This window comes from Delphinapterus leucas, chromosome 10, assembly GCF_059928025.1.
Source record: "Delphinapterus leucas isolate spDelLeu-1000000601 "Yukka" chromosome 10, BTC_Dleu_Yukka2, whole genome shotgun sequence".
Taxonomy (NCBI): domain Eukaryota; kingdom Metazoa; phylum Chordata; class Mammalia; order Artiodactyla; family Monodontidae; genus Delphinapterus; species Delphinapterus leucas.
The window spans coordinates 48,616,009-48,631,823 of record NC_143138.1 but is presented as its reverse complement, the minus strand read 5'-3'; positions in this window follow the sequence as shown (position 1 = coordinate 48,631,823).

Below are 15,815 nucleotides of genomic sequence, written 5' to 3'. Positions count from 1 at the left end.
GCTTGACTAGACTGTGGAAACCGTGTCACATGACAATCAAAAGGGAGAAACAGGGCTTCCCTGGTGGCGCTGTGGTTGAGAGTCCGCCTGCTGATGCAGGGGACACGGGTTCGTGCCCCAGTCTGGGAAGATCCCACATGCCGCGGAGCTGCTAGGCCCGTGAGCCATGGCCGCTGAGCCTGCGCGTCCGGAGCCTGTGCTCTGCAACGGGAGAGGCCACAACAGTGAGAGGCCCGCGCACCACAAAAAAAAAAAAAAAAAAAAAAGTGAGAAATAAATAATGACCCGGTAATTGAGCAATGTCTTAAACTAATTCTTCGCAAAGACATTCGCTAATGTGAACAGCTACAAAATTAACACACAAGTACCATAGCTTTTCTGTGTAAACCATAACTAGTTAGGAAATACAATTGAAGAAATTATTCCAATTACAGTCTCATCAAATAAGACAACAAAGCAGAGTAATCTATTCTAAAAGTGCCCGATCTCTAGGAGTAAAAAAATCTAAAAATCTACAGAGAGACACAACAGAAGACTTGAATAAATGGAAAGATCACCCTATTTTTGGATAGTGTAGCAAACTATACGTTCTAAAATGTCCATAACAATATTTCCCTTCTCCCATGATCTTCTTGCAACGATGCTTTAAAACCCCTTCTATTGAGATGCGAGGCCTTTGTTTCCTCACCCGGAATCTGGGAGCACCTGAGACTGTGGTAGCAGTGACACTATGTGACCTCAGAGCTGAGGTCGTAGGGGCAAACCTGCTCTACCTTCCTTCCCTGTTGCACTAAGTAGTGTGAGCATCCCCTCCAGCCGTTCGGGTGAGACACTTAGGAGTCTCGCCTAGATTCTTTCCTCCCTCACCCTTACCTCTGCTTCCACTAGCCCAGCCTCAAGTCCTCTGCCTCCAAAATGCAGTTCCTGTTCCTCCATTCTCTGTATCACCTGCACTGACATCACCCTCATCTGAACGACAACTCCTCACTAAGCTTACTAGCCCCATTTCTCCTCCTGCTGCCTCTAAACCACTGTTACACATCAGCAAGAATAACCTTCATAAATATAAAGCAGATCAATTCTATCCTGTTTAAATAGCTCAATGACTTTCCACTGCAGTTAGAGTTCCATCGTAGTAATCTTAGAAGCGATCCAGAAGGCCCTAGGCGAGCAGGCCTTCCCTGCCCTCCAGCCTGTTGTTCTCCCTCTAACCCATCCTGCTCCACCAGCTGCCGTCCAGCTCCCCAGGCACACCAGGCACCCTCTTAGCACAAGACCTCTCTCACTGTTCCTTTTACATGGACCACCTCTCACTCCTTGACTGTGTTCCAAATCCTGCTCATTTTTCATGTTTCAGCTGAAATGTTGCTTTCTTGAGGCAGCCTTCCCTACTTCCCAAACTAAATCCATATCCTGCACTGGGTCCTTTAGATGGACCCACTCCATGTCCATGCTTGGAGAGGACGGATGTGCTAACTGCATTGCTGACTCCCTTGCAGCTAAGGTTCTGGATGCTGGCCTGGTTCTACCCAGCAATTGCTACTGGCGCCATCATGAGAACATGAGTTTTTTCCGTACTGTATCAGTTTTCAGATTCCTGACAGTGAAGAGGGAGAGGGTATAGTGACATTAGTGGTCATGGTGCCTCTTGATCTGGCTTCCTAAATTATGGATCATGGCCCTGGGTATCCACTCAGCAGCTCCCCAGGTATTCAGGGGCAGCTTTGATAAGACACCTATATGGGTGGCAGTGAGTTCTTGACTCTGGTTAAGTTCCACTGTGGTGGCAGCCCTGGTGAGACAGCTCTACAGTGTTCTGGGAGACACTCCTGAAACCCAAGATTAAGCTGCTCCTTCATCTCCTCCACTGATTTCTCCAAACACCCAGTTCCTTGTATTAACTTACATCCAGTTTAAAATACCTAGATTTTTTTTCTGGTTCATACACTGGAAACTGACTGATGTAATCTGCCTTTTGAACTCTTTCAGAATCCTTATCACAATTTGTAGTTATATATTTATTTGTGGGGCAGTTTGTTTGTGTCTGGGTCACTGCTGTGTCCCCAGCACCTAGCACAGACCCTGATATACAAGAGTAGATGAATAAATATTGGCCAAGCCAATGAGAGAATTTAGCACTTTCAAATGTATGGGTAATTCACGCATCAGCTGATCACAGAGATAATTAGACTCGTACCCCAGTTACCTCCTACATCTTTAAACAGCAACAAAATTGCAAAATGTCTAAAAGGAATACAAATACAGTTCTGTTTTTTATCAAGCACAAAATACTTAGAGCTGCAGCCTACAGCCCCAGTAAGAGAGATGGTCCTAGACAGCTGATTAAGAAACTCCACAAATTATGGGAGTGTAAAATGGTACAGCTACTATGAAAAACAGTATGGTGATTCTTCAAAAAATTCAAAATAGAATTACCATTTGATCCAGCAACTCCGGGTATGTACCCAAAAGAATTGAAAGCAGAATCTTAAAGAGATATTTGCATACCCATGTTTATAGCAGCGTTATTCACAATAGCTAAAATGGGAAGCAACCCGAGTGTCTATCAATGAATGGATAAGCAAAATGTGATATATACATACAAGGGAATATTATTCAGTCTTAAAAAGGAAGGAAATTCTGACATAGGCTACATACAACATAGATGAACCTTGAGGATATTACACTAAGTGAAATAAGTCAGTCACAAAAAGACAAATACGGTATGATTCCACTTATATGAGGTACTTAGAGTAGTCAAAATTGGAGATAGAAAGTAGAATGGTGGTCGCCAGGGACTGGGGGCAGAGAGAAATGGGGAGTTATCATTTAATGGGTATAGAGTTTCAGTTTTGCAAGATGAAAAGGACTATGGATATGAATAGTGGTGATGGTTGCACAATGTTATGAATGTATTCATACAACTGAACTGTATATTTAAAGTGATTAAGAGAGTTAATTTTATGTTATGTATATTTTACCACAATAAAAAGAATAAAGAAAAAAATAAAAATAATAAAAAATAAAATAAATTTTAAAAATGTTTTTAATTTAAAAAAATAAACTTCATAAATTAATCCTCATCAAATCTGATCCAACCTAATGCCTACTCGATCAAGAGACTTTGCAGGCTCACTGCAAAAGGACAATCGATGTAGTGACCTGGGCAACTCCAATTATACTGTTGTTAAATTAAAAGGCTTGTCTAGGCCAGGTGGTTCTAGGTGTAAGGTCTGCAAGTTCTTGGATCAGAAGGAAACTTTGGTGTTGGACCAAAGAGTCTCCAACCTCAAGTGTGAGATTTGAAAGAAAGAAGGAGTTAATCCACACTTGAATTCAATCAGTGTTTTGATTTTTTTCGTTTGTTCGTTTGTTTTATTGCGTCTGAACACTGCAAAGGAACGTAACAGCAGATGAGCACTAGTATACATAGATCCAACCAAGGCGATGTTCACAAAGCATCAGTTTCAGGCAGGCGCTGCCGCGTGGTGGCCGCAGCACAGGCTTCAAGCCACACCAGCCTCGATGCAAATGTCTCTGCCACTTATGAGCTGAAAAACTTTGAGAAACTCATTCAGTTTCCTCATTTATAAAATAAAAATCCTAGTCATCTGTATGACTAGTCACAGGGTTTGTCTCTGGGATTTACATAAAATCATGTGTGTAAAATACTTAGCATGGAATTCAGAACATGTCTTATGTGTGCTTGACAAATAATTATTATTTTTACTGTTTAATGCATATATTTTCCTTTTCCTCCGTTACAGAAGGTGACGCCTAAGCCATCTGTTCTGAACTTGGAAAAGGATTCACTGGTTCTATTGTCATATTTTTAGTTCCAAGTACTTCTGTTGGGGTAAAAAGGTTCAAAAATGTACGGTACCGTCAAGAACGAACACTGCAACCCCAGAAAGCATTTTCTCATTTGTGGGATTCTTGTCACTGCCCACATCCTTTTGAAGCCAAACCCACTTCACCTCATCCCAGGTGGTCCCACTGGAGCTGTCCCTTTCCTGGGGTGACAGCCCAGCATACTTCAACTGCTGGACATAGTGACCATTCTGGAAGCTAGCATGTGTCCCAATACTGTTAATAGGACACCTTCTCTGGAATTGATACTGGTGTGGACAAAAGGTCTACGTTCTCAGGCACTGCGTGCTATAGGGGCAGTGTGGGCTGGGAGGAGCCTCACAGCCACCATCTTTTCTATCTGAAGATAAGCTCATACATAAAGGAAAACACTGCTGAGAAAGAGAGAGAACAAGTCAATGAGTTCAGCAGATCTAACCATCCTTGAATAGGATTTGTCACCTTCTGACATTGCATTATATAGTCAGTGAACCGACTTTCTTAATTTTAATCTGGGCTAGACTGAGTTAAATTGGATGCCTGCCATTTCTATCCGAAACAATTGTGACTCATACTGGCTGAGTTTGGGGTACCCTCAGAAATAGGCCCTGAGACAAGAATTCAAGTACAAGTAGTTTATTTGGGAGGTAATCCAAGGAAATACAAGTTAGAGAGTGGACTAGTGAGTCAGTAAAGGGAAGGGAGCCAATAAATGATTCAGGAAGCCAAAAAAATGTGTATAGTTGAGCTGGTTATTGCTGTGGGCACCTAGAGCTTAATGACACCAAGGAAGCTCTGAGATCCAGTGTAGTCTATGAGACTAAGTGTTCCCCCACAAAAAGCAGATAAACCAGGGTATATACAGATCAGTTTCCATCAGTCATTGGTTATAGCCCAATCTGAAGGTGTTTATTCTCTGATATTAACCTGTCTTGTGTGTATTTACCAGGAACTGGCTGCCAGATTAAGCCCTTGGGCGAAAGAGAGGCAAATGCTGCAGTGAAGATGAGCCTGTGGGAGCTACAGTGTGAGGCTCCAGGGGATGTAGGTGGACCAGCACAGCCACTATAAACACAGGGGTCAGAAAAATATCCAGAGAAAGATGAGTGATAATAGAAGCTTATGGTTATATTAAGAGGGCTTAATAGGGGGGTTGCCCTATCTTGCTTGATCCCCCAATGCATTCTACTACCTCACTAACAGGAATCACCATCCCTATTTTACTAAGGAGAAAACCAGATACAGAGAGGTTGTGTAAGTTGGGGAAGCACACACAGCTATTAGGCAATAGAGCCTCAAGCCTGAGTTTTCTAATTCCAAATCCACAACTGTGCAGGACCGGGATAAGTTTGGTTTCAGAGCAACTCTGAAAGAATAAGCCTTTAGCAGACAGAAAATTCACCTCATATGCATTATAAGATGACTGGGAATGTGACATTTTTTTCCTGTTTTCTCTTTTTTCAAAATTCTCTGTGTTGTCAATATATTAACTTTATATTGAAGAATATATTTATGATTACAAAAAAGATCAGGCTAGTCTGAAAAGGTAAAAGCTAAAAAGTCTGCACAATTGAAATCTTTAAAAGTCATCATCTCTATGAAGTTGAAACAGCCTCTCTGAGCAGCAACCTATGTCAGAAACGCCTGAGTCTGGTTTTCTACTGCGTGAGATTGTAGGGCAAAGGTTAAAGGGAACATGTCTTCAATATTTCAAAACCTTGCCACATTTCAAGATGAAAAATATTCCCAAGAGGAAGATATAACAAGGTCAAAAGGTGCCACCCATGGCTTTGGTTTTAAAGGAGTTTACAAACCAAATAGCTTACAAACTTAAGAGGTTTCGAGACACTGGGACAGGCATCTGAGAACGCCCATGGAGCCTCCATTCCTGGAAGACGTCAGAATTGTCTTTGGACCTGGACCTCTCCTGAGGAAGATTAAACACGACCTCAGCAGTAAATATGAGGAGAAATTTTGAGTGCCTATTGATCTCTGACCACCCTATTTGGTCATTTGGAAATAATCAAAGACATACTGTGAGCCTAGAACGACAACAATAACAACAACAGTTGTTGTTAATAGGTAATGACTCATACCTTCAACAAATGTAAATTGAGCTCCTACTGTATATCAAGCAGTGTGCTCAGAGGTGGGAAGTTAGGGGTGACCCATGCCCCCCTGGAGTCATAGCCTTGTGGAGCAGAGAGAGGAGGAAGCAAATAGGTGATTGCAAATTGTTGCCAATTCTATAAAGGGTATTATGAAAGCTTGGAACAAGGAAACAGTTTCAGTTCAGCTGAGACTTAAAAGATTGACTTAAGCAGCCAAGCCAAGAGTGGGCACAGTTGGCCGAAGCTTTGGCTTCCTCTGGGGGTCACAGATGACCAGAGCTTTCCTGATACAAAACATCTATCTGGGATGACAGTGAAGTGACTCCTGTTGGTGTGAAAGCCCAACACCACCATGGCCAGCCCTGGAGGGAGCCCTGGAGCAAATAAAACCCACAGAGTAGCTCCAGCATCATTCAGTCACTATCTTGGGCTGCCCCGAGAAAGGGCACGCTGGTGGGTGGCTCCCTGCAGCTGAGACCAGCTCAGGAGGAGGCGACAGCAGAACAGGAACTGTCAGCCGACCGCACTCTCCACAGCTGGGAGAAGCTCTTTGCAGGGAGAGCTGGGTAGCACGTTTGTGTCTACCACAAACTCTGCAATTCTGGAGAGTAAATGAGAGCATGTTCTTAAAAACATCTGGCGCACCAGAGATGTATCATACATGTCAGCTAAATCCTCATCATTATCACCTACTCATCTCAATTCAACAACAGTCAGCAGGCCCCAGCCATCCCCTTCTCAAACATTTTTTATTAAGTATCTGTCCTTGGCATATGCTGCAGCCACAGAATAAAATGCTCCCCTCCTCTAAAACTTAAAAAAATATCCATTTCAATATGCTTTCTTCTCCATGAAATCTTTTCAGATCCTACTTACTACTTTAAGGGATGTCAGTGGTTCATGTGACAAATATTTGTTGAACCTATGGTCTCCTAGGGCTGGAAATACAATCGTAAAAAGCTTCAAGTTTACCTGCCCACTCCCACCCTACTCTGGCCGAAGTACTGCGGCACCCAGCATATGCCACCTCAAACCTGCGATTATAGTTTGGGGTTATAGCCTCCTCTATTCCTGTCCCCAAGAGATTCTGTGTTCCTAGAAAGCAGAGATAATGCCTTACTGATATTTGAATTACAATCTCCCTCCCCAAACCCAGCATGCAATGTACATCCAATAATATGAATTTAATTGAGCTCAGTTTTTTTTATTGAAGTGTGATTGGTATACAATTTTAAATGTTACAAGTGTACGATATAATGATTCACAATTTTTAAAGATTATCCTCCATTTACAGTTAATATAAAATATTGGCTATATTCCCTGTGTCATACAATATATCCTTGTAACTTATTTTATACATAATAATTTGTACCTCTTAATTCCCTATCATTATATTGCCCCTCCCCCCTTCCCCCTTCTCACTGGTAACCACTAGTTTGTCCTCTGTATCTATGAGTCTGTTTCTTTTTTTATTATATTCACTAGTTTGTTGTACTTTTTTAGATTCCACATATAAGTAATATCATGCAGTATTTGTCTTTTTCTGACTTGTTTCAGTTAGCATAAAACCCTCCAAGTCCAACAATGTTGTTGCAAATTTCATTCTTTTTATGGCTGAGTAGTATTCCATTGTATATATATGTAGTACATATTCCTTATCCATACTTCTGTTGATAGACACTTAGGTTGCTTCCATATCTTGGCAGTTGTACATGATGTTGCTATGAGCATTGGGGTGCATGTACCTTTTCAAATTACTGTTTTGGGTTTTTTTTCAATATATTCCCAGGAGTGGGATTGCTGGGTCATAGGGTAGCTCTATTTTTAGTTTTATGAGGAATCTCCCTACTGTTTTCCATAGTGACTACACCAATTTACATTCCCACCAACAGTGTAGGGTTCCCTTTTCTCCCCTTTGAGCTGAGGTGAGTTGAATTGAATGAAAGAGAGGAGTATCCTATATCTGGCTCTGGTTTTCCTAAAAGAGATTAATAGCTTAGTTTAAAAGGAAATTCTTTCAATTGAAGTACTGAGCTGATTAAATGTTCTATGAAAGTTCTTGCAGTTTATAGTCCTTTATACAGATGGAAAGAAAGACCCCTCAAGGAAGGCCTTGAAGTTTGTTCATTCAGTGATTACTGAACAGTATAATTTAGGGGTTAAGGATGCTAGGCTAGGGAACAAGTCTACATAGGTTCAAATCCTGTATTTACTGTTGTGTGACCTTAGGTAAGGGACTTAACTTCTCTGTTGCTCAGTTTCCTTATCTGTAAGGATATTAAATTGGAAACAATAATATTCAACTTCTAGGATGTTATAAGCATTTAAAGACAATGGAAACAAAATGCTCAGAACGTAGTAAGCATCTAATAAATGTTAGTTACCATTTTCATTGCTATTAACCCAGAAAGCCATGCACATAAAGACCTGGATTTCCCCCCCCCATTCACCAGCAACTGTTTTCATGTGGAAGATGAGCTACACGAGACCTGCACAGTTTTTGTTTCAGATATTCTGCTAGATAAGACTGTAGAAGTCTATGCATTTCCTAAAACACAAACAGACTTCTCTTATATTTACTCCATGAGTTCTAGTGTTTTAATACTGTTTTAAAGAAAGAAACAATGGCATTCTTTCATCTTTTCCCAAGAAAAGCTTAAAAGCCCAGAACTTTTTAAACTCCACCTTCATTACTTTTGTGAAATATACTGTAAAACGTTATCATGCATAATTTAAATCAACTCCACCAATTAGTCAAAATAAATTAGCAACCATACCTATAGTCCTCAAATGGCAATCTGGACTTTGAACTGGTCTCTGAGGTGTGTGTTGTGTGTGTTCAATAAATGTCAGATACTGCCTTTCTCTAAATGTACCAGTGTCCGTTTATTTAGGTAATTGAGGATTTCACTTTTGTATATTTCATGACTGTTTTGTGTTTGGCTATCTGGAAAGCCCTTTTCTAGTCATTTCTTTAACACACTGAACAATGTTGCCATACACAGGCAGATCTCCTTTATGGCATAAGGAGGCCTCATGTCTTATCCAAATCGGCTGTTGGGCAAGGCTTGCTACCAGAATACAGTCACAACTGGATCATGATCTTATAGGATAAGTAGTAGGTTTCTCTCTTTGGATCCCACGGGTGTCCTGGAACAGGGAATCACAAGGGCTGAGAGGTAAGAAACACAGGCACTTGAAAATACACTCAACATCACTAATTATTAGAGAAATGTAAATCAAAACCACAGTGAGGTATCGTCTCACACCCGTTAGAATGGCCATCATGAAAAAGTCTACAAATAACAAATACTGGAGAGGGAACCCTCTTACACTGTTGGTGGGAATGTAAACTGGTGCAGCCACTATGGAAAACAGTATGGAGATTCCTTAAAAAACTAAAAATAGAGCTACCATATGATCCAGTAATCCCACTCCTGTGCATATATCTGAAGAAAACCGTAATTCAAAAAGATACATGCACCCGGGCTTCCCTGGTGGCGCAGTGGTTGAGAGTCTGCCTGCCGATGCAGGGGACACGGGTTCGTGCCCCGGTCTGGGAAGATTCCACATGCTGCAGAGCAGCTGGGCCTGTGAGCCATGGCCACTGAGCCTGCGTGTCCGGAGCCTGTGCTCCGCAACGGGAGAGGCCACAACAGTGAGAGGCCCGCGTACTGCAAAAAAAAAAAAAAAAAAAAAAAAAAAAAGATACATGCACCCAAATGTTCATTGCAGCACTATTTACAATAGCCAAGACATGGAAACAACCCAAGTGCCCAAAAACAGATGATTGGCTTAAGAACTTGTGGCATATCTATATATCTATATCTATATATCCACACACACAATAATAATACAAATCAGTCTATATACAAAACAGAAACAGACTCACAGACATAGAAAACAAATTTACGGTTACCAAGGGGAGAGGGAGCAGGGGCGGACAAATTAGGGGTATAGGATTAACAGATATAAACTACTATACATAAAATACATAAGAACCAAGGGTTTAATATATATCACAGGAAACTATACCCAATATCTTGTAATAAGCTATAATGGACTATAATCTGCAAAAGAATCAAATCACTATGCTGTACACCTGAAACTAACACAATACTGTAAATCAGCTATACTTCAATTAAAAGAAAAGAAGCATAGGTGCATTGAGATTGTGAATCAAGCATCTTCGTGGACAAAAATGTGTTTAACATTTGGACCTGGAATAGAGTCAAAGCTGGAGGGAGAGGGCCCAGAGGTGAGGCCAGGACAGTGGAGTGGAGGGAGAAGATCCAGAAGGGTTTTGTGGAAGATGGGACTTAACCCTAAGGACCTGCAAGAAACTATGAAAAGTCTCTAAGAAAGGGACACAATCAAAGTTATATTGGTTTGTTTCCGTCAATAGTGTAATAAGCATCCTTATCCAGACCCCTGGATGAGCACAGCAGGTATATTATTAAGATTGTTAGAAATGTAGATCTAGCAATCCCACTCCTGGGGGGAGTGGGAGAAAACCATAATCTGAATGGATGCATGCACCCCAGTGTTCACTGCAGCACTACTTACAATAGCCAAGGCATGGAAACAACCTAAATGTCCATCGACAGAGGAATGGATAAAGAAGATGTGGGACATGTATACAATGGAATATTACTCAGCCATAAAAAAGAATGAAATAATGCCATTTGCAGCAACATGGATGGACCTGGAGATTATCATACTCAGTGAAGTAAGTCAGACAGAGAAAGACAAATATCATATGATAGCACTTACATGTGGAATTTAATTTTTTTAAATGATACAAATGAGTTTATTTATAAAACAGAAACAGACTTACAGGTATCGAAAAAAAAACTTATGGTTACCAAAGGGGAAACGTAGTGGGGAGGGATAAATCAGGAGTTTGGGATTAATGTACACACACTACTATAAGATATATATATATAAGAGAGATGACTGACAGGGACCTACTGCATAGCTCAAGGAACTCTACTCAATATTCTGTGATAACCTATATGAGAAAAGAATCTGAGAAAGAATGAATATATGTATACATATAACTGAATCACTTTTCTGTACACCTGAAACTAACGTAACATTGTAAATCAACTATATTCCAATAAAATTTTAAAAACAAACAAACAGTTTGCTAGAAATGTAATCATCAGGTTTACTTGTTTGGAATGGCACATTACATTCCGTTCCTCTGGAGAAAATACTTTTACCCTTCCTATTTTATAATTTGTTTAAGGCAACTGACCATGTCATAAAGAGGAATTATGCTAATATAATTCCTGATACATAAAGAAAGAAGTATCTACACTTTTCTGGAAAGAGATCTTTTAAAACTAGATTCCAGAGTATTTTAATCTCCACCACAACTTGGTATGGAAAAAAAAGGCATAGCAACTTAAAAATGCTATCATTAGTTTGTGTATATACAACAATTACTTCACAGACTTTTAAAGACTTATCCAAAACCTTAGAAAGTATCCAGCTCAAAAATTCTCAAACGTCTGGTCTCAAGAGTCTGGTCTCAAATGTCTGGTCTCTGATCTTAAAAATCACTAATGACCCTGTGGAGCTTTTGCTTATGTGAATTACATCTATTAATATTTATTAGAAATTAAACAGAAGAAAATTTTAAAACATAAGAATGCACGTGTTCCATCAGCCATCAGAGCCACGATGTCATCCTGTGTTGTGTAGAAAACACCCCACAAGCTCTTAAGAGAATGATTATGAACATGTAATAGTATCTGGTAATATTATAAAAACAGTTTTACCCTCATGGACACCATGAAAGGATTTTTGGGAATCCTATGGCCCCTCACTTTGAGAACCACTAATCTACTCCAGAAGATTAAGCCAAAAAACACGCTTCAGATCAGAGCCAGTGAGGGGAAGAGCCAGGGTTCCTGCTTTTTTATATTCTCTCAAGGTTCCTTCCATCTTGGGTTCTATCACCCTCTGGGGCTTTGGGGATTCTGTTTCCGACCAACAGAAGAAGGTATACCCACTTCTTAAAAACTTTGGCCCAAAAGTGACATCCATCCCTTCTGTTCACACTTCATGATGGGAAGTGGATGGTAATGTAAGTGGTTAGCTGGGGCCTTTGAAAGGGACAATACACATATTGGGTGCACCATTAGCCACCTTGGCAAAAAAATGATATTATCTAACTATGTACATATAAGAAGGCTCTTAGGAAGGTAAGGCGGGCACTGCAAAGGTTACCCCTTGTTCTCAGGGTTATAATACAAATGAGAAAATAGAGCCCAAGAAAGTGTCAGTGCCCTAAGCAAGTGTTGATCTCATTTCCAGCTTAATTCCTACATAGAGGATTTGGTTGAAAACAACCAGAACTGGTTGATGAAAGAGCACATTAATTTCTACAACAATTATTCCTTAAGAATATTGACCAGGTCAATCATATTCTAAATGCATCAGGAAAACGCCATACTTAAAGAAATCTTCCCAATGCAACATAAGCTAATAAAAATAAATAATAATAATAAAAATAGTCTAATACAAATAATCAAATAAAACCAGAAATACTACCTCCATTTGACCTGTGTGTGTGTGCATGTATTGCTTTCTTAAAGTGGTAGGACTCTTCTCATTCTCCACTTCTTCTAAAGCTAAACTCTGATTGCTTTGAATTGTAAACGTCTATGCACCAGGTCCCCCAGCAAAGCCACAGCAGAGCTGAATCTCTCACCCTTGCCAGAGGTCTTCCCACTGAGTTTGGATGTGAAGACAAGTTCTAAACAGTGACCCATGAATTCAGAAATAAAAGAATATCATTTCACTGGCAGCAAAGGAGGTTGTGCTGAAGAAATCCTTGTAGGCTGAACTCACCTTTTAACAAAGAAACAATTGCATAGTTTAAAATTAATAAACATAGAGAACAATATTCAATATCCTATGATAAACCATAATGGACAAGAATATTAAAAATAGAACGTATATAGGGGCTTCCCTGGTGGCGCAGTGGTTGAGAGTCCTCCTGCCGATGCAGGGGACACGGGTTCGTGCCCCGGTCTGGGAAGATCCCACATGCCGCGGAGCAGCTAGGCCCGTGAGCCATGGCCGCTGAGCCTGTGCGTCCGGAGCCTGTGCTCCGCAACAGGAGAGGCCACAACAGTGAGAGGCCCGCGTACCGCAAAAAAATAAAAAACAAACAAAAAAAATAGAATGTATATAAATATGTATAACTGAATCACCTTGCTGTACCCCTGAAACTAACACAACATTGTAAATCAACTATACTTCAATTAAAAAAAATAGAATGGAAAAAAAATAAAAACCCTCAAGAGATTTCCAAACCCATCTCAAAACAAAACAAAACAAAAAAAACAAAAAATTAATAAAAAGAAAAATAAATAAGTTAAATGAAAGTGAATGGAAAAGAATTTTCACTGTCCATCAAATCTTGCATTTAGCCAATTGAAGACGTTCTTGTTAATAGAAAAAAAAAGTGGAAGCTACTTGAAAACTGCAAATCACTATGTACACAGAAGACACTGTTATTGGGGGCTGTAGCGACATTAAAAAAGGCAAAAGTTAGAAATTTCCTGGAGTGAGCAAAGAAAACATATTTGTATAAATTAGTGTAAATTTAAATTCTCTTTTCCCTAAATTTCCAAATTATAGATAAATAACTACATAAATACATCCCAGACCATATAATCCAAGTTACTTGCCTTTGTTTCTCACATTTCTGTTACCTTCAGAGTTTAGCAAGGAAAAGTTTTATTTTACAATAATTGTTTTTCCTTGACCTCATATTTTCCCTCCTTGAATAAGTTATAACTTACCTCCCAAACAAGAGCAAAGTCTGCAAGTATGTATTGTGAAAATACTTTTATCTAAAACTAAGTGAATTTCCCCAATTTATGATCACACCCTTTCTTTTAACTTATTGGTAGCTGCTAAAAGTAGTATTTCGTTCAAAGTGTAGACTTTGAGATTTGGAGGTTTCATCTGAATCATATAGTTTTATTTTTATGAAAATAAAATATGATTTTATTTTTACTAAAAATTGATATTCTGGCTCATGTAAATATTAACATACTACTAAGAAAAATAAAAAAATATTTTGTATTTTCATGGTATTTTCTCTAAGTTAGAAGCATAATATTTAACAGTATAGATTCTTAAGAGGTACATTCTTCTTATATCACTGTATAAAATTCTAGGTTGTGTTTTGCTTTTCATGGTACATCATGTCTGAAAGAATTAGTTGCTTACAAAAAACTTTTTAAAAGAATTCTTCTTTGGCTCTGAGATGAAGCTCTTTACTTGAAATATAACTTGCCCAAAGCATGTAAATAGAAACAGTGGCAGTTCTTGCCATGTGATTTGCCAAAGGGGTGTTAAGAAATTTCTCTGTTTTTTCTGTATGTGTGATTTGAAAAGAAGTGCTAAATTGCTAAAGGAAATTAAAATGGAGGGAAAAAATGGAATTCTACACTTTGCAGTCTTTGAGCAATTTCTGAACCCTACATACCCAGTTAAGCTGAAAACCCCATGTTGATAACGGAAAGACTTGTTGGGAACAGGGAAATGAGGGAAAAGAAACAATTCAATTAAAACTATTGAGTTTGCTATATTCAGCGGAAAAGAAATGTTATTGTTTTCATTCAGGGGAGTGGCTGTGAATTTCTTTTATTCTTACCTTGTATAATAATCATAATGGAAGAATATTCCAAAAATATAGAAAACCAGAAAGAAAAAAAAAGCCTTTCCACAGGCCCAGGTCCCAAACAACAACCACTGCTATCATCTTGGTGTATTTCCTCCTAGTTACAAAACACTTCTAATGAGATGGTTTCTTTCAAAAACAAAAACTGTTTTCTAAAGCTGTTTGACCGTTCTGGGACGTGGATAGAGCTTTTGGTCTCTAAGAGCAATTGGTATTCATTTATTTTGTTTTTCAAAATCCGGGAAGAATAATCCCTTTGATATGCAGTCAGAGCAACAGGTAAAAGAAGGAAAAGTTAGTTGGCCCAACTGAAGCCTGATAGACCTTTGTCAGCATTTAAATGCCCCCTGGGCAGTCTGCCTTCTAAAGTGGAGATTGCTCAACTCCACGATTGAATCCAGTTTCCTTCTTCCTAATCTTCACCGCAGAGCCTCACCTGAGATCACGGATTCATCCCATTTAGCTTTCCTAATTGGTTTTCTGACCTAAATAGACAGACCTAGCCTCTAATCCTCAAGAGAAAAGAAACCACAGGACCTGGCTGAATTCATCACCCGAATCCCCATGATACAGTTTGCAGACGTGTGCCAGGTCCTCACCAAACCCAGGTTGACCCCAGAACTATGTCACTGAGTCATCCAAGTGGCAGGGCTCATCTCAGTGTTGATAAGGGGACACAGAGAGACAAATAGAAGGGAGAGTGTTGTGAGCTGGGATCACAGCCCTACAGGGATGGGAGAACATTAGAAAATAAAATTAACCTCTTAACATCTTTTTTTTTTTTTTGCGGTACGCGGGCCTCTCACTGTTGTGGCCTCTCCTGTCGCGGAGCACAGGCCCCGGACGCGCAGGCTCAGCGGCCATGGCTCACGCGCCCAGCCGCTCCGCGGCATGTGGGATCTTCCCGGAATAGGGCACGAACCCGTATCCCCTGCATCGGCAGGCGGACTCTCAACCACTGCGCCACCAAGGAAGCCCTTAACATCTTTTTTTAAAGGAATTCAGAACATCATTACATCGGACATCATAGATCATTCCATCATGATAGCCTTAAGAGGATGGAGAATTGATATCTTTCACAAACGAGGTTTGGGGAGATCTAACAACATTATACTGAATTCGCCAATGAATATCGCTCAGAGTTTATA